The 23376-nt window shown below is 43.4% G+C and overlaps 1 long non-coding RNA gene across 2 annotated transcripts in view; it reads right to left on the bottom strand.

The window, feature by feature from the left end:
* LOC104151865 (uncharacterized) overlaps window positions 1-23376 on the bottom strand; it is a 228779-nt gene that overhangs the window by 9622 nt on the left and 195781 nt on the right. For both annotated transcript variants that reach the window (XR_011140590.1, XR_011140591.1), the window contains one exon: window positions 23028-23124. This is a non-coding gene — a long non-coding RNA (uncharacterized lncRNA). The remainder of the gene's footprint in view (window positions 1-23027; window positions 23125-23376) is intronic.

The following is a 23376-nucleotide window of genomic DNA, read 5'->3' as shown; positions in this document are numbered from 1 at the left end:
CTCACACGAGGAGTCTTTTGACCCTGCCTGCCTTTACCTTTAAATGCTAATTAAACCATATAGCCTCAAAACTAAAGAAGACAAAGTGAAATATCAAATTCAAAAGGGGGCAAGTGAATTTATTTCAGGCTACTCTTCTGCTACGCTTGCAGAGCTTCTGCAAAAGCTCCAAAGGGAGCAGAGAGAAAGATGTCCCAGCGTGGAGCTTGAGTAATGGAAAAAGCAAAGCCTTCCACGACAAAAGCTGAGCTCAAATTCCTCCCCTTCTCACTAAATCCCAGGTATTAGTAGCATACTTGAGACATGGGTGTAATTTATAGCACAGAGTGTGAAAGTCAAATCCTGACTCACATAGATAAGGAAAACCTGTTTACAAAAGGGCACTTCTGAAAGGCAAAATTGGAGCCAAACTCAAACTAGATCAATAGCCAGATGAATTATTAGTACAAGAAATAAATTATCAGTGAAATTTCTTTTCTGCCATCTGGGCCAAATGCTAGACTCTACATTTTAGCACATCATCATGAAAACCTATCCAAGAGCCAAAGAGAAAGTTTTTACTCCAATATTTTTGGGCTGACCTCTATGTATGTTTGAAACAAGGAGTAAGAAATGAGGTCCCAGATGTATCTGCTGTGCAATGGCAGATTTTAACCTTCTTACAGACAAGGGTCCAAGGAAGGCTCTGAATTATTCCCTGCATGCTCCTGGGGGGGGGGGGGGGAGGGAGAGGAAGCGGCACAAGAAGATGGGATACTACGTAAGTGTAGGTGACTTTTTTGTGTGTTTTCCATGGTGGAAATTCCACTGAAAAGGGTCTCGAGGGCAGCTGAAATAAGGAGAAACTGTCAGAGAGCAAAGAGGGTGCCCTGGACTTCCGGCAGGGACCCGCAGGCAGAGCACAGCTGTGGGCACAGGCTCACGCAGTGGGAGGGCTGCCAGTTCCCCCTCTGTGTAAAGAAAACTCATCAAATGTCCCTCCTCCTATCGCTTTCATGTGGAGTTTAGCTGTTACAAGTAGTTCTGTATTTTTGTCTCCTGTTCATAGATAGTAATATCTCCGGATGGGATGTTCATAAAAGTTACAGTGGAAACTGAGGAATTAAAAAAAAAAAGGAGCAAAAATAGACGTGGATGCATGCATCACACAACTGAAGATACTACAAATATATTTTTTTATATATGTGTGTGTGTTTATGTATATTTATATACACACATATAAATCTCCTTACAACCCATATGTATGTGCATATACTCTCACGACTAACGTAGGTAATTGAATGCAGTAACACAGATGATCATTCTTTTTTGAAACAGAGATGAGCTGGCATGCATAATCAAAAGATGAGGATCATTTTTCTACAGAAGAGTGAGAGCAACAACAACAACAACAACAACAACCCCTCTGAGAATTATGACAACAATGTAAGATAGCTATCACCAGAGAAATCCTGATAAATGAGGAGCTTACATTTTTAAATGCCTTTAAAAATAGTACAAATATATCCAAATTGGAACAGAATTCAATGCACAATTGAATTAGAAGAGAAAAATCGAACCGAATTGCTAAACTTCCACTATAGAACTTGTAAGTGGTTTATCTAGACAGAGCTATAAAATGAATAAAACAGCAGCAAAAAGGATTGAACTTTTGCTGTCAGTAAGAAATCCAAATCATGGATGAGAATATTACGAATGCTGCGTAAAGAGCTCTGCAAAATATCCTCCAGTGAACAGGAACTAATGCTAGATGAATGTGCACATGTAATTGAACATGCAGAAAAGAAAACTAACGTCCCAAGAAAGGAAACAGAAAAGCTATCAGCAGTACTGGCTCATGCTAACATCCACGAGACTGAGACGCATGCAAGGAGAAAAGGCAAATTACTGAAAAAGCAGGCTGCTATGTAAAATAAAATAAATGTTTAGGTCCACGCATATTCTTCATTAGACTAGCAGGGGAGCATGCATCACACAGCCGTGTGGAATGCCGGCACAGACCCTCGACCACATAAAGCTCGTCTGGTTTGGGGTTTCCGTCACCAACGTTGGGCCCCATGTTGCTCCCCTCTTAATTGATGGCAAACTTCCCTTTGGCTTCATAGAAAACAGGATCGGGTCCTTGCACTTCCGCTTGCTGGAGGAAAGCTTTTAGGAAAAAAAAAAAAAATAAAGTACAGAAACCCTTGAAGTGCACCTTGGCCCAGAGTCAAGCTACCCCAAAGAACTGATCCCTTTTGCATCCACACTGTAGGAAACAGGATTTTCCTAGCTGTGTTTTGTGTTAAGTTGTTGGGCTCAGCTAAATCAAAACGCAAGCAAGGCAAACCCACATGAACTAAAATCAAATGAGATTTCACACTCCCCCAGCAAACTGAAACAGCTCTACGCAAAGGTACTTTCAGAAGACTAAGCCAGCGCACCTTTTAAGAGTAAGCAGAAAGTACAGCATGTTTCTAACAGACAAATTAGAAGCGCATCAAGGTACTGGATGAAAAAAATTCTTTGAATGTAAGTCAAGTACACAGTAGGAATAGGTTAGAAGGCTAAATCGTTTCTAACCACAACTTAAAGAAGACTTCATTGTTAAAATATCCCCTTTTAACTCTTCTTTTCCAAGCACACATCACAGCTTTTGTTTCCGTTTGTTTTATTCCTTATTTCAAAAGCAGCATTTGCTGTAACAGCTCATTTTTTCATGCAAAATACTGAATCTAATTGCGGAAATATGTCATTCCCTCCTCTCCACCACATGGCATGAGTTAATGATGATGAATGAAAGTAATAAAACCCAAATCTTTTTCAAACTAAAGCTCCTGTTAAATTACTGGAAATTATATGCATGCGTCTACAATGAGGACACTGCAGAAGGTCAAAGATCTTGCTTCCTGCATTTGGCCAAACTATTCAACAGGCAACTTGGCTGAACCTGCACAGACACGTCTTTGCTGATATCTAGGGGAGCCACCTAAGAAAAGCAGCTTAGTTTAAGGCTGGTGATTTCATTATAGTGTTTCTCTCCTTCCCTAAGGAACACTAAATAGCGTTCACCGGAGCCTAGGACCTGCCTCACGTGTCCATGTAAGCTATTTTGGATGTTCAAGACTGGGAATTGGAACAGTAATATATCATCTAATGTGATATACATTCTTAGAGTAGGTCTCAATTTCCCTAATCCAAAACTGTATTCTGTGGCATTGATACAAAGCAGAAGGAATTCAACAAATTTAAAGCCAGACGCTGCCTCTCTTATTAACTCTGAATCACAACTGATTTCTCGAGTTGGCCCACTGAAAAGAAAGGCAAACTGCTCAAAGAATAAGGTCCTACTCAGTATTATCCTCAAGTGGCAAAACTTATCCCTTCACTCGGAAAAAACTCTACCTCTAGCTCTGTGCATTATAAGCTGCACCAGTTCATCGCTGTTCCACTTGTCCAGCAGTTCCCTCATTTTTGCTAAACTGGCTGACTGTGCTGCTGCCCTTTCACTTCCTTCAGGCATTCAGAGGTTATGTGCCCTCTTCTTTCCCCTGGGTCTTCCACAGCTCTCTTCAGAGTCTTTTGTCTCCCTCCTTTTCATCATCAATTTTTTGTTTTTGTCTTCCCACTATGTTGATATCCCACTCCCTATGTTCTTCTTTTATGGTCCATTTCACAGATGTACACAGAAGACATGGAAGGAAAACATGGAGAAGGGACTCCAGATAACTTCCCTTAACCTATTTCCTTCCCATAGAGGCATTTGAATGCTTTGGAACTCGTAATGGTGTAAAACAAGGTGTTACTTTGCAGAAGTCAGTGTAGGTTACTTCTCCAAAAAAGTATGTAGAGTATCATCAGTCGTACCAGCAGAAAAGCAAAATCTGCCACATTTGCGAGTTTTATTTCTCTCTTTCCATGAAAAACAGTTTGCAGAATTGAAATGCATAGAATTGGAAACATCAGTTTGCAGAAACAAAGAGCTACATTCTGCCACTCGTGTTCACAGCGAGGGGTAATTTATTCTCTGAGTAGTACTCGTTTCATTTGGTTGGGCCATCAAGAAATGTGGTGTGATTCAACTACCCATTCCACTCATTTCTTCACCATGCAACACAGACTGGGAAAGACCAATATAGCCCTAAGCATACAATAAAGGAAGGTTTCCCCCGCAAGAAGTCAGAAAAGGGCTATAGTTAACTACCATGAATGCTCTTTCAAAGTAAAATAAAGCGAATGGAGGTCCTACAAAGGAACTGGATTTTTTTTAAATTTGCATTTTTACATCAGTGAGAGATAGCAGGAGGCCAAAAAAGCATAGATCAGGTCTTCCTTTTACCTTTCTTTTAGCTTTGTCAAAATACCTTATGCAATGTCACAACGCAGGACGCACACAAACACCACTAAGGTTAGCTATATAAGCCAGAAAATGCAGAGAGATCTTTTTAGTGGCTAATCTACACAGGGATACAAGTCCCAAATTTTCCATGGGGCTCATGCAACTACATCAGCAAGAAGCTGAAAACCTGCCAACTATTTCAGACCTTTTCGGTTCACCCTTGGCTTTCAGATACTGGCTTTGTGGTGATTCTCCAAAGCTCCCACGTCAGCACCACACTATTGAAAATTACCGATTATTTTCTCACTGTGAGGAAGTCGCCCGGTTTTGATCTTGAGCATGCACAAAAGGAGGAGGAAATCTCATGAAGCCACTCGGGACAATATTTTGCTGACTATTTTTGAACGCAAACAGATACCCAGAGCATTCAACAAGCTCCATCATCCTTGAAAAAGAAAATCTCTAAGGGATGAAAGAAAACTAACCACATAACACCTCTGCAAACATAACCCTGATTTGAATTGTTTAAGACTAGGTTTTTGGTTCGGCAGTTTTGCATAGGGCTTAGAAATATCATACAGAATACGTTGTGGTTTTCTGGCATCCCATGTCTACAAACAGAGACATCTGTTGGAGGGGGATTAAATTCGTTCGCAAGGCTGCACATCTATTTTAAAAGCAGCATACTCTAAGCTCTGGTCCTTTGTAGGTTGAGAGAAATAGCCTCTTCCTGCAACTAGAGGCAGCTCTTTCAAACAGGCCTTCGAGGAGACAAACGACACCAAGTTAAAGGAATAGGTTTCATAACCAAAGCTGGGCCTTGTGAGCTTTAACATATTAGCTGAATATTTATAAGAACATGTCCTCATTTACTAAGCTTCTGGGAACATTTCCACAATTAAAAAACAAAACAAAACAAATTGAAAATAATCGTCAACATTCTGACAAATGGCAGCTTTCAAAACAGCTCACACAGCTCACACTCTCTAGGCCTTCAGAATACCCCCTCCACAGTGGCACTACGTTACCGTCACAACCAAATGCTCACGTTAACCTTTGGAGGACCCCTCCTTTCTCATGCCCCATCTAGCTACATAAAGTCCTGGGTAAGAGTTGATAAACAAACCTTCTACCATATTAAAGAGCCACACTGAGGCAATAAAGGAAGAGCATGCCAGGTCTTCACTAAATAACCTGCTTCAGCCATGTGCCGGCTTAGTTATTAGCACTGTAGCGGTCAGAGGAGATGCAGCAATCCACATAGAGATAAAATAGCAATAGGGAGAAATCGGACTTTTGGCCCCTGCTATCAGAAAGGAACTGTAGTGAAGCTACATCGTAGGCCTTCCTGATGTGGTCATACACCGTCAACAAATCCACAGGCCAGTTAGTTGCTTCAGAATATTCATTTCCATCCCACCGACACTGCTGAAACAGATGTCCAGGCTTGACTTTCTACAGGGTTCAGCACTGGGAACATAACGCAACTTCTCTGCCCTCTGACCCAGGAAAGAGGCAGCACACAAGACTAAAACATTTTTCAACTTTGTCTCATCCACACAGATACTGAAGACAGCAAAGAACCTCAAATCCTGAAACTGTATACTCCAAGGCCTCTGAAAAATGAAGACAAGAAGCTCCCACAGGAACCACGGTTCAGCCTTGGCAAGGAGGAGTGCAACAGAAGTGTCTGAAACAAACTAGGATCTACTATTTTTACTTACCTGAGTCTACCAGGTTCCCTTCTTTGCTGATACAAGAGTGCCAGCTCTAGTTGCCTCATTGTCTTGATGCTAGCTGCACCTAGGTGCAGATTAAAAAAGCTCTACAAGGAAATAGCAGACATCATATCAGCTGCTCTGTGATCTTCTTAGGGGAAAGAGTGGGAAGAAAGAGTAAAGGGAGAGGCTAAAGAGAACATGCAATAATTACAGAGTAGATTTATCTGTCAAGAACAAAGCAGAAGCTCTCTGAAGAACAGCCAGATACTTTAGCAAAAGAGGAGACAGCATCTTGTCTATGCTACAGGGTATTCAGATGTGGTTCCCTCACCCATTCCTGTCTCCACATCTGGCTTTTCTCTCCTTCACCTTCTCATTTGATGTCTCTCCCTTTGTTTTTATTTTACCTCAGCATCTATCATTTCTCATTGAAACACCCTCTGGTCTTTCCTTCCAGTTGCAGAAACTGACCCTTGTCTTAGTATTGGAGGGGGGAATGATCAGCACCTATTCACACGAGTGATAGGATGATCTTCTCTCCTCCAGAGTGCTCCTTGGTACCTCTAGCCTTCCTTCATGTAGATGTGTTTCCTTCCCAGCCCCCGGCTTCATCCTGGCCTTCTTTGTTCCCTTCAGTCCTTGAACTTCCTCTATGGCTTCTCCTGTTCCTCCAGCAACCATTGACATCTCCCAAGTAATACTTGGCACAGAATACTTCTAGTTCTGCATTTTGGCAAAGCACACTGACTACGGAAGCGTTTGGTTTGAAGTCCAGGTTGCAGTTAGATGCCTTCTCTTTACCCTGAACTGTTTGTTTAGGGACGTCTCTTTTGTCAGACCAGAGTTACAACATCTGCAGTCTCAGGCATCTCCTGCTCTGAGCTGGAAGAGGACTCAGAACACCAGGATAGGGAAGCTGAGATTTCACCCAAGATGACAGGGAAGCAACAAGACAGATCAGCTTATTTTGCCTTCCTCACAGCTAAGCACAGCTCAGCATACGCTGCAGCTCTTGCAACACAGCCAGCTCAGCAAAGTACAATGGCAACACCTACACCCGGGAGAGCGCCCTAAAAAAGTTATTTCCAAAACCAAGCAGGAGGCAAATTTCACTGACATTCCCATTTTGTGCAAAATTTCTGCACAGCTGCAATCCCATGATGTCCAGCACATTTCAGGGAAAGAGGAGTGAGAAATGACTGGGGCCAAAAGCTGGACTCTGGCTTCTGCAAGGCCAACGTCATGAAACTCTGGAGACATGAATCACTCTTTGGCTCCAGGGGTGCTGAGTCGCAGAGTCTCCGTGACCGGCACCCGCAGAGACAGAATTTAAGATGAATAGAAGTCTCTGAGAGGAACTGTAGTGAACGATGTTAACACTTACACAGATGGCACAGTCGTAATCATTAAACAGTTAGGACCAGCTTGAGCGAGAGAGGGAAGAATGTGTGCCCAGGGTGATAAAGTTCACCCATGAAGTTGAGAAAAATACACATATTCTGATTTTAGACGCATGGGTTATCAAAGATAAGCAAGCCCTCACCACAACATGATCTGTTATCAGAAACCTAAGGCAGCTGGTTGATTTCTGAACTTTGACTCACAGATTCCCATATGGTCACAGTTTGTTGAAGAGAGAGGGGAAGGAAAAAAAAAAAAAAAGCCACAAGCTCCTTTAGCACAGCAAGTCCAGTTAAATGGTTTCTCCTCCTCTCCATCCCTGACCCCATTTAAAAGCCATCTTAAATATTCCTAGGGCCCCACTGGTCCATAAAGAAAAAAGCTAAAGAAAACATAATCTTTCAGGGGCTGACACTACCTAGTTTCCCAGTACAGCTACAGACCAGTTGCGGTGAAACGCAACAACCTGAAGGGAATTAGAAAGCTGTCTTTTAACTGCCATTATTATCTCTAAAACCTTTCTAATAGCAATCCCAGAACACAGACTTAAAGAAAATCATTGTAATGGAGGTCCCAGTACTACGTTTTTATATTGCACCAAGTCAAGCTATTGATTAGCTTTACATTAATTTTAAAAGCACACAGAATTTGTCATGATTTTTCGCCCTTTGATTTCACTGCCCATCAGCGATTGCATCAGCTTTCTGTGGAGCTGCTGAGCAAAGTTAAATGATGATGCACTTCCTCTCCCTCACTTTTGATTCCAGCTTGTTTCAGCAATCTCAACCAGCCACTTCCTGTCTCCCCTATTTCACCGTCTGGCACTTATTTCAGACAAGTCAATATATTTAAATTATATCTGTACCAGGTGTAATTAATCATAAAGCTTTCTGCTTTGCAATGCTATTTGAACTTCTGCTTGGCGTTCACAAGTAGAAAGCAAAACAAAAGAAGTTCAGTTGTGAAAACGGCACAGCTGCCCCGTTCCCCGGCCTCTGCGTTGTCCTGCAGCTCCCTGCGTTTCAGAATAAGAGACGATCACTTGGGAAGTCGCTGCTCCCCAGCAGTTCAAAACAAGGTCATCGAACTCTAGTATGCTGATAATGTCAGGGGAGAAAACTCCAAGGAAAATACGTAGCTTTATAATCAACAGGGCACAGAGATACTTTGCACGGAGCCAGCACGGGAACGCGGGGCAGGTCTCTGGCATCAGGCACAGCCTGGGTGAGAGATGGTGCTCTGTGCGCAAGGGAAAGGCCTGGGAGGTGTCGCGCGTGGGACCCACTTCTGAGTCACAGCTCTACTTCTAGTTCTGCAATTCTCCAGGGCACATAGTAATTCACGGCCATCACAGGCCAGCAGTAAATTGCTACCCCAGCCTGGCTCCACAAGTCAAGCTCTCTGCCGAGCCCTGGGGATGCGGTGGGAGGGGAGGATGCAGAGCCCGGAGTTGCCGTTTGCCAGCCATCCTTTGCCCCTTCCTGCCCATTCCAGCCCTTTCCCGTGCGAGAAAGGAGACAGGCAGGCAAGTAACCTTTTCTTCTTCCCATGTACCCAGCCCAAAGGTCTAGGCCACCCACACAAGGACAGGCAAAAGGGAGCTCTTCCCCCATGTGCAAGAGCAGTGACCATCACCGGGGTCAAGAATATGCCCCCCAAATCCAGCCAGAAGCCTTAGGATTTTGGGCAGCAACATTGCTGCACCCAGGTCCGTCTGTCCTAGGTGAACAGGGCTATACCCAGTTGCTCACCCTGCAGGGAGGGAAACCTCGCCGAGAGCTCAGGCCGCTGCGGGGCTGTTTCTCTTTCAGGTGTTCTGCCGCGCAGGCACCTTTAAAATGTTTCAAGTAAAATTAAAATAAAAGCAACACCACCAGATCTTTCTCTTACAGAATCCCAAGCAGTTTTGCAGAGATTAATTATCCTTACTCATTTTTGCCTTTCCATACATTTCAGCTCTCCCACAGAAACTAATCCACTGGATTTCAAATTATGGCACAATTAGCATGAAATTAATTAGCATCTGACCTACCTCCTAGTTTTCCTCCAGCCGAGACTGCCAACTTTTAATACAAGCCTAAAGCAAGAACTGTAAGTCTAATGCAGCAAATGGGACAAAGGACATTTAAATTAGAGAGGGTGGGGAGGGGGGAAAGAGTTTTAAAAAAATGCAATTTACAGCCATAAGCATTTCCCTGACAACAACCTCAAAACTCCAATTCTCTAACAAAGTCGAGAGAAATATTTCACCTCCCCTCTCAACACACACAGGGTTCATTTGCAAAGTCTGCAACTGCATTCCCTTCCATCTTTTAAAATACTCATGGCTTTTCAAAAGCAGAGTCTATAGCTTATCAATTAGCAATGCCTTTTAGTCCCAACATGCAAAGTTTCTTTTTCACGTAACCTCTCCAGATGCCTGTAAGGATTTTTAAGTCCATCGTATATATCTAATCAGTCCACCAACTACATCTTAGTCTTCACAATTCCCTGCATCATTTATAGACCACTTCAGTCTCTCTCGTTGCCACCATACGTATTTTCCACGTTCCTTCAGGCTCCTCTTCACTATCTAGTACTCAAATTTGTTTCTTTCCCTCCTCTTCAGAAGGTTTCAGCCATCAGTAACCGAACACTCCTGTTAACTCTTTTTCACAGTTACTTCCATCACTGCCACTCCTGTCTCCCATGTGCAGGCTGTGATTCACAGCTGGCCCATGACAGTTACCTCTTTGATGACCCTGGCTGGACAGACACACGACAGCTCGGCAGGATCATCTCCTCCCATGGGATGCAAGTTTTAAAGCAGAATCTCTGGCGCGACACCCACTGCCTGCCTGTGCACTGGGGAACAACCAACGCTACAGCCTCAGCTGCAGGGGGAGGATTTCACAGCCATGGAGACTGAACCGCACAGATGATCTTCCCATCACAGCAGCAAAACAAGCAGGTTGAATAAAGTTTACAGAAGGAAGGAGGTTAAAAAAAGACATGGACAGGCACAAAAGGTAGGAAGGCAAGAAGATGAAAAAAATAGGAGGATATGGGAGATGCACGCAACATACAGAGACACTCCTAAGAGAACCTATATATGCTCATACAGATTCAATGTGTACTATACAGAGAAACTTTCTCAATCATTGCCCAGTAGAAGCTCTATATTCAAGATCTAGATCTTGGTCATCAGAGCTGCAATACTATTAGCCTTCAAGAATGCTAAAATTAACTCAAAAACACGGGGAGGGAGAACGAGGAAGGCAGAGCGGGGGGGGGAAGGGGGAGAGAGAGAGAGAGAAGAAGAGAGGGAGAGAAAGAAAATCGCTCTGTACAAACACAATATACTTTAAAGATTAGATTTTCATTTCACAGGTCTTCAGTTCACCTGGACATTTACTGCTTGTTATGGTCCAACAAAAGTGGTTTTATACACTACAATGACTGTTCTTATATTTTGTGGTTGCTAATATTTTTTGTGTATTTTCATTTGTTTTTTTCCCAGACATGAAAAGAAAGAGCTCTGCTTTTTTATGAGGTGGCAGTGAGCAGTGCCTCAATCCATAGCAGTCAAAAATCATTTTAGATCTAAGTAAACAGCCTCCTCTTCTTCTGCTAGTTTTTTTCCTTTTGGTAAAACAGAATCAAAAGAATTTGCTTGTTCCCTTCCAAACTCAGACAGAAGAGGGGTCCATGGAAAATCAGAGAAGGAAAACGGCATTAACAGTCGCAACCTAGTACAACAGTGGGAGAAACCTGCCTCCTATCCACATGCGTTTCTGTTAGAAGAGTTAAGCGCTGGACTCTTAGCAGGAGCTGGACTCTTATGCCCATCATGACACTCACTATTCTAGAGCAGGTGCAAGAAGAGGGGAAACGGGAGGACCTGTTACAGAACAATACAGCCTCAAAAGGGTATCACAGTGACCCATGCTGGCATGACGCAGTATGTCCATGCAATTGAAACGAGTGCGTTGCAACATCATTTGCCTAGATTTCCAGCAACAGTAGGGCAATATCACAGACGTCTTTTAGCAGGATGTCAAACTGGAGAATCAAGATGAAGCATCTTTTAACTTCTTTTCCCTTCTCCTACCCCTAAACGCTTCGCGTCTTCACGATACCCTGACTCACACTAACCCCTCACCCCTCCTGAATAAACAATATTAATTCTCATAATAAAATTTATTTTAAATATTTTTTTAATACTCTAAGAAAACCAATTTCATCCTTGAATGTTCCATTGATCTACAGTAAATAAATAGGCATTAGGGAGAAGCATTGTTAATTTATTTGTTTGCCACTTGGAATTTAATCCTGGGATACTAAAGGAATGATTATAAATAACTCTAACAGTCCCTAGGGTATATTTTGAACGTAACTCTCTAAGATAGGACTCTTGCACTTCAGGATCCCTCTGCATTACAGCTTTAGAAAGACTGTAGCCAAATAGCTCTCATTTATTATAAAGAAAGATGAGCAGTAATTCCAGGACACATACTAGATTAGATTGTACCACTGACTATCTAGTCTCTGCACAGTGGAGAATGTATCTGGGAGCTTCCCAAAGGCTCCTTACATACAGTACAACCTCATTAAGACAGTTTAAGCCAAGAGCTTGCTGGTAAAGTAAGACTTGAAGCTTCTTCAATGGAAGAACAGCTTCCCTTACTTATTGAGCCCAGTTTGCAGTCATGGATTGATGACCAGATAGAAGAATCGTGACCTGTCTGACCTCTTACACAGCGCCAGCTGGAAAATCTTAAGTTTGTGAGAGCTTCATTCAAACTTCCATTCATCTTAAAGACGGAAGCAGGCTGTGTACAATTGCAGACATTGAATCTGCTGAACATCAGCTCCTATGACCACAGGCCATAAAACTCTCTCCTGACTCCAGAAGTAAAACACTTAAATCTTAAAGATTGGAAGTGATGAAGACCTCATCATGTGCCCAGAAAAGCAGTGGTTAATCACTCTTCCCACTTAAAAAAACAAAAAAAGAAAAAGCAAGCCTCATTTCCTGTTTTGGCAACCCTTCTCCAGGTAGAGGAAAAAGCCATCCATTAATCTGAAAGCTCTTCTTCAAAGAACATCTAGGATATGATTAGGTCATGGTCTTGAATGAACTAAATAGACTGAGCTTCCATAGCCAGGTTTTCCAGATCTCAGATTATTCACCTAATATCCTTTTCTGAGCTCTTCCTGATCTGTCAACACAACTTCAGCAAAACTAGACAGCAAGGAACCATAACAAAATGAATAAACTCTTAAAGCAACATATGTTCTACAACCTTTCTGAGGAGGAGGAGGAGGACATAATTTAGCACGGAGAAGTGAAAGAAATGGCTGCACCATGATGACATAGTCTTGCCTGAAAGCTTTGGAGACTCCAGGTCCCCAGTGCATGTCAACACACAGCCTGGAGGAGTAGCCGGGCCAGAACGCTAGGCTGCATACGCACTAACAAAGCGCTGCTGTCTCGATAGAGCGAGGGTGAAGTCTGTTTTGTGTCACCGGAGACAATTAGGCTGATACTAAGAGATGACATTTGTCAATAAACATGATAATTCACATTGTCTTCATCTTTTGAGAGATGTTACCAACTTGAAGAGCACACATGCATGCACAATACAAGCAGGTATTGAGCATAACCTCGCTGCAGACTGCCTCCAGCTTACCATGCAGGTCCTTCTAGAATACAAGGCATAACACTCTTTTTCATTTTAATTTATGAATCTCCTTCATACTTATGTAAATTAGCGACTAATCACATTCATTGGAGCCAAGTGTTGAACAAATTTCTTACATGACTTTGCTTCCCAAGATCACAAAATTTCTATTTTTACTAGAGCGGGCTTCTCTCAAGCAGAGATTATCTAGCTGTGTGGTCATACTGATTTGCAGAGATATGAAAAATGAATGATTAATGGCCTGCTCACTAGTGGCTACTACACTTTGGTAGCTAGGATTGAAAGGCTAGTGCATGCACTAATCAGTTGCACCACCCAGCCCACAGAAGGGAGAATTTTTAAGAGAACAGGTGAGCCAGAAAACAGCAACGCTTTGTAGTCATTTCTGCAGCGCTGCAAAGTATCACGGGCATGGCCAGGTGGAGACAAAGGCAGGAACGGACACTACCTCTCTTCCTGCCTCATATTATCTTTGGGCTCCTAATGCTTGCATTGAAGTACAGCTCTGGTGCTCTCAGTTAGAGAGAGCAGCCTCTTTGTGTAAGGTGTCCTATGAATGCAGGACAGTAATATGGTCTCAGTCCCAAAATACCTGTTTTACCCTGCTATGAAGGCAAAATAGTCAACCTACTTGCACTGCCACTGTTATCATAGACCTTTGATGTGAAGGTTCCGCACTGCATAGCTATGGACCTCATACAAATACAGCCACAGTAACACAACGCTCACCACGTAAACTGGTTGATATTATCACTTTTGTTTTAATTTGGCAGCACCAAAGAACAGAGGAGTCTGTGACTTGCCTCAAACCACACACAAGATTGATAGCACAACCAGGAACCGAATCCTCACCTGCAGAGACCTGCTTGGCATCTTCACTATATGGACAAAATTCCTCACGCTGGGAATTTAGCCACTGACATCTGATTGCAGATAGGAATACAAGGGCTCGGTTTCCTTCTGCTCACTTGCAAACCTGAATTCAGGGAATAAATTCCTGTTCCTAGGTAACCAGAAATTCAGTCAATGCTTTGAATCACATGGTATGGAGCGGGAAAGTTTTGCCTCTTCTCACTCCTATTTCAGTTAAGTCAGACACCAAAAGAGTTTAGCCAGGCAGATCATGCACACAACAATTACTTGAAGCCTATGAGAAAACCCTCCAAGGGCTCATCTTGCTTCTTGAAGAGCCAACACACAGAGGAGTTCCCTGCACCGCCTTTCATGATCTCTATTGTTCGCAGAGTACTAAAGTAATGAATAGCCTTTATTTTTCCAAGTTGCAGGCACACAATGCGCCTGCTAGTATTAAAAGGAAAACAAAAGTGCAGAAATGCCAAGATACTATGTAACACACAGCCCTTCATCACTTGCATTGATGCACAGTGTTACAAATTTTATCTAATCAACTGACATTTTAAGTAGTGGAGAATTTAACAAGAATAACAATGTGGTGACAATTTAGTCTTTCTTCCCCCTCCATAAAAACACTGTCTTCTGTTTGGTCTAGATTCAGGTCAAGACATTTCACTAATTTGCTAGTCATTAAAAAGATATTTTTATACCCAGCCTGTAATATTATACTCTTCAGTGATTATGATAGTTCCCAACAGAATTCCAGACTTGAAAATGAAGGCTGGGAAGCTGAGCTGCAATTATGATACTTTAAATAATTCCACAAAAGTAGAACCACTGTTAAATAATTTATAGTCTTTGATCTTGTCACAGATCTACTGAAATCTTCACATCACTCAAGCTAAATATTTTCAAGCAGAAATGGGATAGGTTACTTCCCTCCACCTCCATCTGTCATTGCAGGAGCTGAGGAAAATAAAGGTGCCAGGGGCCAAATTCTTAGTTACTTTGGTTTAAGTTCCTTCAGTGCAACTTGCATGGGAGTGTTTTCTCTAGGGCTTAAACACATTCAGAAACAGGGCTTCCATTGCAGTACAGGGCTTCTATCGCAGTATTTTGAAAGTTTAAGAAAGTTGCAGTTATTTTCAAAACTGTTCCCCTCCAAAATGACACTATCCCTAACATTCTTTTTTTTTAATGCGGAAAACACTACTTTGCAGTTCTGCATCTCGCATAGCTATAGGCAAGCTGAGAAAGGAGATGTTCTGCGAAGGACGTGGACCCTTGCCGAGCTTGGTGGTCCCGCGCCAGCCAGGCTGGCCTTGGCAGCAAGCTGAGGGAGTCTTACTCAAGAGGTCCAGCAATGCTGCCAAACCTCAGCAGACTCTGTAAGACCTAGAGAGGCACCGAACACCGTCAACTTCCTCAAGTGAGGGTCAGCTACAAAAAGGCTGGTAACCAGGGACATATGTGAAAATGTAGGCTGTGCTAAACTGTGTGGTAAAAACAAAACAACAAAAAAACTGTAATTTGTGGTCTAATCAGTCACAATCTGCCTTAACGTCCCGCTAGTCAGGGATATGGACTATTCACTGTCACTATCAAGAGCGCTGGCCAAGAAATTGCTCTCTAGTGAGAACTCCGTTAAAACCAATAGCACTGCTTACCAGTTGGAAGAGTCTTGCAAAAACAGATTTAGAAGCTTTGATACAAATTAGAGTAGGGGCTCAGACACAGGATCAAGCTATGCTGTTTGAAAAAAGTTACCGCTAATTAGTTGAGCCACAGTTGCTAATACAAGACAAGATAACACAGCTTAAAGGTGTTTCACTGCAGACAAAATAAAGGCTGCGCCACTTTGCAGCCCTGGAAGCCTTTGTGCATGCACATGTACAACCACAGTGGCTCAGCTGACTGATAACTTGTTAAATTGACACAACTTGACTCTGTGTCAGGGTCTTAAGACTAATGAAACATGTAAAGTACGGCAGAAGTAAACAGTAGCTTTCCAGAAAACCCTTCATTTGCATTCTAATTAATGCAATGTGGGGCAGAAGTCATAAATAAAGGATTCAATCACAGTTCACTGTTTAATAGGCGGACTGGTTTTACACACCTGATATGACAGCCAAGTACTTATGTGGGGTTATGGAATATGCCCGACCTAAACAAGCTATTCACGTCTGCAAATGACAAAAAGCCACATCACCAAAAATGATTTTCGTGATGCAATTTGTCTTTTAAAAATTTTCGCTTACTGGGAATAAATCACTCCTTTTTTAGAAGAGGAAAGGTACAAAGAAAATTCCATCTAGAGGAGTCCTTGCAGGTGTGACGAACAGGATTTGAAGACTACACTTTCCAGCCTTTAACCACTGGGGATGAGGGGAGTAGTTGTCATCCCCTGAATGTCTTAGCCCTGGCAAGGCTTCAAGTCCCACTTGCCAGTGGCTTGCAGAAGTCTTTGCAAAATAGCCACCAGCAACAAGGAGTCCTGTGCCCCCTTCCTGGCCCTGAGATGGGCACATATGTACACTAGAGGAAGGATCAATTTAGCCAAAATCCCCAGTACGGCACATTCAACTGAGATATCAAATAGGAAAAAACAGTCTGGAGGAGATCTCTAGCATGTGAGGGAACAGGGCACCGAGATGCTTGAGCACCTGGTCCGAATCTTGTCTACTGTATTAGTCAGTCCTACCACATGGAGTATACTGCCTGCAAAGGGTGGGCTGTTTGGATCAGGCAGAGCCACAGGACTGATTCACGGTTTGCTTTGCAGATCTCGCGTATCACCGTTCCCTCCTTTCAGCCGTTCCCTCCTAGGGACCGTACGACGCAGCTAACACCCAACGGTAAGTTCTGAACACCACAGGGCAGCCAGAAAGGAGACTGGCTGCCTTTCTCCACGATAAACTCACGTGCATAAACCATTCTGAAATTCAATTCCGATGTCCTTGCCATGTGGGATAGTACACGTGTTTTGTGTTACATCGGGAACACTCTGGTAAGCGCTCTCTTGTATTTATTAAATGTAATCAGGTCAAGAAAAGAACAAGCAATTAAGTTAAAAAGAACAAGCAATTAAGTTATTCATTTTCTAATTAAAGATAAACAGAATTATTTAAAACATCCTGCTTTCCCCCCTTTTTGAAAGCATACTAGAAACATTAGAATATGTAAGTGACAAAAGATTATTGCAAACGAAGTAGCTCTAATGAAATGGTACAGTAAATATAGGTACTATAAAAAAGTAAAGTCCATTATTGCTTTTAATCAGTTTGCCACACTTGCTTCATGTTTCCCCGTTAACCTACTGCTGCCAGCGAGCCTTTTCATCGGCTCCTCCGAGTTCTTTCACTTTTGGGAAAGCATACTTCGTTAGTGGATGTTTGTTTTTGCAACCATAGTGATAAAACACATTACTGGCAGCAGTCTTGGGATTATAAATAGGTATCAGTCTTTGTTTAATTTCAGTAAGCCAGGACAAAATCAGTGGTGTTTCCACACACATGACTTTCATTAGTAGTGATGTACAACTGAAAATGCATCAAGCTCGTGCCTTTTATTTTTATTTTTTGCTTCTTTATATGTAAAGAAGGCCGGGAAGTTTTAGGGGGGTTTAAAAAAGGCTTTCCTAGAGAAACATTGATGACCGTAGAACTGGAGAAGTCACTAATGCCAGGACTGCAACCACCAAGCTCTTCGGAAAAATAAAAATATTTTGTTTGGAGCTTTTTGTTTGTTTCTATTCTGTTAAATTGTTTAAGATGTGTTACTTTGGCAAATATCCATCTAACTCCAACTGCTAATAAACACGGTCAGGAAAGAAAACACTATTTTGAAAATGCAATGCATCGCCCCAGAAAGCTGCGCTCTAACAGCCAGGAACTAGCTGCCCAGATGCCCACTGTGCCCGGCTGAAGCCAGCAGACACCAGAGCTGACGCTCCTTGTATTTCAAAGGCAGAAAAGCAATGCCAAAAATACCTTGTAGAAAACAAGCACAAGCCCTTTTCAAGATCAAGTTTTTGGGAGATTTTCTCTAACGCTAGTAAAATGACCTTTCCCCGTAGGGCTCAGAGGTTTCCCTCACGTGCAAGCACGCTGTACTACGAACAAAAATCTTAATAAAGTAATACAGAACCGGTCAGGGTAACGCAGAAAGTCAGTCCCCAACTTGCTGCTCTCACCGTGCGAGGAAGTAATCCCACCCCCCGACAAAGAGTTCAGTCCCGGGGCTCGGGGCTCTCCCCACCAGTGATGCTGCGCCGGGGCCGCTGGGCACAGGCAGGCCAAGGCAACCGCTCTCTCCCCATGCAGGGCCCGAGAACCACTTCCTTCCCAGGAGCCTGGCCTGGGGTTTAATCTGGATTCCTACCGCCCTACCGGGGCTTGCTGCAGACGGCACGGACAACGCAACGATGTGCCTAGCACGGCCTGCGCTAACTGCAGCTGCCGGCTATGCCCGGCCGCGGCAACGCTCTGTAGCACAGGCCAGGCCTGCCAACCGTTGTACCAAACCCCGGGGCAAGCTACGTGCCGGCTGTCCCCCGGCAAAGCTGCAGCCGGCCTGACCAGACCGCAAAGGGTTAACCAGCTCCAGCCAGGCCGGGCGCAGGGGGGGGGTACATGCCAGATCAGCCGAGGAACACGCGCTTTCCGCAAGAGGGGAGCTAAAATGATTTGCTGCCTGGGAGCCGCTGCATGCCACCCTCAGACGGGTCCCTTGCAGCAGGACGCTCCTCTGGTTACGGAGTACAGCAGGGCTCGGCTCCAGCTCTGACCGAAAGCGAGTCACAGGGGAAGCTTCTGGTAGCAGCACGTACACAAGGGAAGTTGGGGCACAGCAGCAGCTTTCTTTCAAAATCTCCCCGCTCCTGAAAGGCCACCCATGGGACGCGGCCCTCTCGCGCGTAGCTATTGTTTTGTGTGGACGCGTGCCATCGACTCGCGGCAGGGGTGCAGGCGAGGGAGCTCCCCGGCCCCGCGCAGAGCAGACGAAGACTGCCCTCTGCCTTCCTCGCTTCAGAGGCCGGCTGTAGCACAAACAACGCCAAAATCACAGGCTGGCAGGGCGCAAAACCCAGCTGCAGCGCTAGCGTCCGGAAGCAGGCTCCAGCAGCACGCTCGCCGATGCCTACGGCCAGCGGATCAGCAAAGGAAAGGAAGGAAACCTTTTGGGGGGCCCCCGGGGCAGACCACCCTCAAAACCTTGCATGCTCCGATTTAAGCCCCGCAGGCTAGGCAGCAGTGAACCGGGAGAGCAAGGAACAGCTCTCTGCTCCGGGCGGATTCAGTTCATCACTGCCAGGCCACAGGCAACGCGCCACAGATGGGGCCTCCACCTTCAGGGCACCAAGAGGGCGAACTGAAACAAGGAGGTGTCCTCAGCGGCCAGGGAAGGCAACCTGGCCGCTGACGCGCTGGCAAGAGCCTGCTCGCGTCAACAGGGAGCTCGACACAGGCGCCCGGCGTCCTCGGAGGCCCGCGAGCGGAGGACAGAGGCTCGGCAGAGCTTGCTAGTCTGCAGAAGCGATAGCAGGACTAACGCCAGCTCTCCCCACTTTGCAAGGGGAAGAGAAGGGGAGAGATCTTTCTGAGTCCCCGAGGATTGAGAGTCCTTTTTCAGAACAGTATTTTAAGGAGCACAGTCTATTTTCTTTGCTTCCTCCCACTTCATTCCCACTAGGTTTTCGGGTAGAGGCAGGGCGAGCGTTCCCCCACAGAAGCAGGATGAGATTTAGTAACGGCAGAGTTATCCGGAGCCTTGTGTGCCAAATCAACACTGCATTTCTCACAAATAGGAAACATGCATACAGGTCATAAATCACGGGCCCTGCTACGAGCAACTTGTCCCTGGAAAGGTGTCAGTGCACATACACTTGGACGGCTACTGCCCTCAGGCTGCCTGAAGGAAGTTTTGACCCAGGATATTAATACAGTTTATTTGATACAGAACTAACCAGTCTGGAGCTCAGAGGTCTGTTTATATTACAAGAGTGTAGGCCTTTGGGAGATTATCACCTAGAGAAAATGCATCTGTATTTGTTTTGTGCAAAGCTACAATTTAAATTCTTATGTTATCATACAAACTAGACAAGATAGATAATCAATGCCTAAAATCAGCTAGCATCGAGGAGCTGAGCTAGTTCGGTTTTGCAAGATCGTTATGCAGCATATAATTCTTTCTGTGTTCATTTATATTTAAAGTCAGGTTAGGCATTTATTTTCCTGAGACTTTTATGAATTCATACCTATATTTTCATCTCTCATCATAAAGCAAAACTGCCTGGATTATGTTACTTCTGTGCTTTTTTGCAGGAATATAAAAAAATACTATATTGTTGCAAAACGGTATGTCACAGAAGGCATATAGATGTCAGACTAAAAGGAATCTTAAGAGGGCATCCAGCCTATCTTTTTGCCCAGAAGCAGTATCAAGTTTACTTCCAGCCACGACAGATGTCTGTCAAACTTCTTAAAACCTTCAGAGAAGGAGAGTCTACAACATCCCTAATCAACCTCTTCCAGGGCTTATCTGTCCTATATAGTTAGGTTTTTTTCCTAACAACCAGAAGCCTTATTTTGCTACCCGTGAAGCCAATCCATGAACTTATTTTCACATCTTGAACCAACGCTTGAAACTTCAACCCTTTGAAAACCCTGGCTTCTAAACTTACGTCCTCAGATAATCTGCATCTTCAGATAACGCACCTCAAATGAAAGATAAACATGTGATGGCGATCAGGCTAGGGAGAGCAGCTAGCATGGATCAGCGTCAGCAGTATTGCTGAGAGGTAAACATACGGTAAACTCATTTGCCTGAGCATGTAAGAAGACTCATCTCCTACTAAATCTGAGTTCAGTTCGGTTTTACAGAGAACCTCCCAGATACACATGTGACAATATGGTACTTCTATCCTATCCTACCCTCACTGCACGTGGTGACTGATAGATCTTCATCCTGTCTAACAAGATTTGCCTACGAGAAGACTTATGCCCTCCCTCAATCATATCTTTTCCAAACACACATAAATCTTTCAAACTTTCAGCCCAGATCATATTTTCTAAATCTTGGACCTTTTTTTCTGGATTATATCCAATTATTCTGCGTCACCTTTTAAAAAAGCCAACAACTGGACATAAGAATCCAGCTTCAGGCTTCTCGGCACTGAACAGAGGATGTCTTGCACACAACAGCTTTGCTAACACACTGCAGGCTAAGAGTTGCTCTTTAATGACATTATCTCATCTTTTATTTCTGTTCCACTTGCAAGCCACTAAAACTCCATACTCTTTCCTGCTGCTAAGCCACTGTGTGTTTAGAGATTTACAGATCTGTCTCATCATACTGATAACAGACAGTTTTTCTAATGTATTGAGTTCATCTGTACTTCTAATCCTGCCTTCTAAAGAACTTCAGCACTGTCCCAGGCTAGTATCCTCCATAAATGTTAAGCATTCACTTTCTAGTCCATCAGCCAAGTCAGCAATGAAAGTATCGACTAGACCCAGGCCCACAATTAACCCTCTTCTGAAAGCAAAAGTGGATTCTCAATTTAGCAGTGCATCGCTGATAACCGCTTTCTCAGCATGGGTTTTCAAAGAGCTAGGTCTTCTCCTGCTATTCAGGCCAAATTTATCTAGTTTACATAGGAGCATGTAATGTGTCGTAGTGTCAAAAGTCTGGCTTAAGTCAAGATACATCACATTTACCACCTTCTCCTTATCCACTAAGCCAGTTTCCCTGTGAAGGAAGGAAATTAGATTGGTTTGACATGATTTGTTCTTGACAAATCTGTGTTGACTGCTTTTTATCACCTTATTATCTGCACGGTGCTTACACGCTGATTGCTTAATAATTTGTTCTAGTACCTTTCCAAGTATCAAGGTTAGACTGACTGGTGTATAAATCCCAAGACCCTGCCCTTTCTCCTTTTTAAAAATAGGTACTACGATCTGTTAAAAAATAAATGCTGAAAAAATACCTATGACTTCAAGAGAAGCAAGAATTTGTGTGCATTGTGATAGCTACATGCAAAAATTCAGACAAGAAATGATCGGCCGTTTTCTGGAAAATGTAGGCCAAAACGGTAAGTTGAACTTATCCATTGCATTATCTCAGGATGAGACAAAATAAGCAATGTGTAGGGTACACAGAAATGAATATTATATAAACAGAATCATTCATTGTCACAGAAATATGATCACTATTATGTAACCTCTTTCAAACTCCTGCCAGTGGATTATTATTTCCTGCAGAGTATTTTCCACTGCTTTGTTCAACAGAGATTTGAGTGAATCAGTAAATAGCTTCCCCCCACTTCCCCTGGGAAACTGTTGCATGCCTATATAACAATCAGTTTGGCCCATTGAAAACAATAATGCAATACTGAAACATGAAACGTATTTAACAGCAGCTAATTGTGACAACAAATATGCAGTAGTAACATTATCCCTCCTTTCTTTCTTCCATTCAGACAACTCTGTTTCCCTCCGCAGGTATCTCGTATTTATTCTTGCACTGTTTCTACTCCGATTTCCGAAAAGCTCATACTTTTCGCATTTCCCATACCAAACCCACAGTTCAAACAATTCTGCAGATGGGCAGAGCTGGGACAGACAGAGGGCTTAAGATATTGTATTTCAGACCGGTAGAAGAGCTCTAGTATTGCTGGTCTGTATAGTTCCTTCCCTGGCTTCCTAGGTGTACACGTTCACACGCGCGCACACACACACATTAGTGTCTGCAGAGGTAAGTGGAGAGTCGAGGAACACCTTACGTGTTTCACGTCTGCAGTTATACCAGATCTCTACCATATTCTCACTGGTCCCTACCACAATTCCTGGTGGAGAGATAGGTCTTCTTCAAAGCTATGATCTTGCAACGAGAAAGAAGAACACCACTACATCCACCTCCATTATAAGGCTGCTGTGGCAGAAAACTGTTTTTCTTTTTTTTTTCTCCTTATCCATGGGGTTGCATTACTTACTAGATTCCACCTGTTAACAAGTATATCAGGATAGATCTTGTGCAGACACTGACCTTTTGAAGATCTCCGAAATGCACTGAAAATGTGAAACGATGCTCAGGGAGGAACTTCATGGATCTGAGGGCAGACACAGGGAGAACGTTCAGGTGCCTATTTTAAAAAATAGAGATTAAGTAAATAAACAGAACCCTTAAGCTGGTTCATTTTTAGCATCTAAACAAACCCTACCTCTTCATAAAGCATTCTTTATCCAGAATATATACAGTTAAAAGACCAAATCGTAATAATATGTTCATATTCATTCCCTTCACTGGGAAGGAATACAGAGTGCCTTCCCTTATCATCACTGATGTGCATGATACACTCATATACACACCCACAAAGAAATACATGCATGCACGC

This window comes from Struthio camelus, chromosome 3, assembly GCF_040807025.1.
Source record: "Struthio camelus isolate bStrCam1 chromosome 3, bStrCam1.hap1, whole genome shotgun sequence".
NCBI classification, from domain to species: domain Eukaryota; kingdom Metazoa; phylum Chordata; class Aves; order Struthioniformes; family Struthionidae; genus Struthio; species Struthio camelus.
Note: the sequence above shows the minus strand (reverse complement) of the source record. Positions and strands in the feature narration are given on the sequence as shown.